Source organism: Zootermopsis nevadensis, unplaced genomic scaffold (genome assembly GCF_977971745.1).
Source record: "Zootermopsis nevadensis isolate Lab colony 2312 unplaced genomic scaffold, Znev_1.0 Znev_ptg000019l, whole genome shotgun sequence".
NCBI classification, from domain to species: Eukaryota; Metazoa; Arthropoda; class Insecta; order Blattodea; family Termopsidae; genus Zootermopsis; species Zootermopsis nevadensis.
Window position 1 is genome coordinate 3,180,691 of NW_028259151.1, and position 1,008 is coordinate 3,181,698.

Consider the following 1,008-nt stretch of genomic DNA (forward strand, 5'->3'; position numbering starts at 1 on the left):
AACAGAAAACCAATGAAATGTAAGTGTGACTCTCCCCTCTCACAAACAAACAAGTTGTTTGTTCCAGAGCCTACAGCCCTAACCTGAGGACAAGGTAAGTTCACAAACCAATTCTTGCATTCCCCTACATACACTAAAAACTACCAGTTCTCAAACAGGAGACAATACATAAATCTCAACCAAAAACAGGAATTGCCACCCCAAAGCCCTCTCACGGGACAGATACAGGCCAGAAACAGAAATAAATAAAAAACAAAAACCTTATCTCATACCTGCTTGAAAATGTATGCCAACCCAAGACCCCCCCCCTTTTCCAACTCTGCCTCTTTCCTCCCCATGCCTGTGCACTGGATACCAATCAGAAAGAAATGGAAAATGGACATTGATCTGCACCCACTAATTCCATCAGCTATTACCCACTCTGAGGCTGCCACCATATGCATCCTTCAACGGGAGGCAAATGTGTCAGCTCACAATCTTAATGTAGATGTGAATTCAAGCAGTTATGAGATTATACTGCCACGTAATGCATACCAGGGTTTGTTTGGTGGTTTCAGGTTACAGTTCTGACACAACTTTACTGAAGTGGTGTATGAGGGCATCTTCTAGGTACCTGTTCTGGAAGAAAAAGAAAGTTTCAAAACCTCATACAGCAATTCACGTACCTTCATAAATAATAACTGCACTTGACATGTCCATATCCAAACTGACAGCAATAGCAACCTGAACTAGTATAATTTTACAGCTTTTGAAAGTCTAAACATGAAACTTATTTTTCTGGCTATCAGGATGACTTTAAAGCTTATATATCTTTGTTGGTGCATCTGCTTGTACCACAATTCCAGTTACCACAACATAAGTATTTAAACCCTTATTTGTGATAATGGGACCAACCAATCCTGGTCCATAAATAAGTCCTGAAAAGAAGACATACAAAACAAAAATTGCACTGGGATCTCTTAAAGGAATGTATGAAGCAACAAAAACCTCAGGGTGATCCAAAATCTA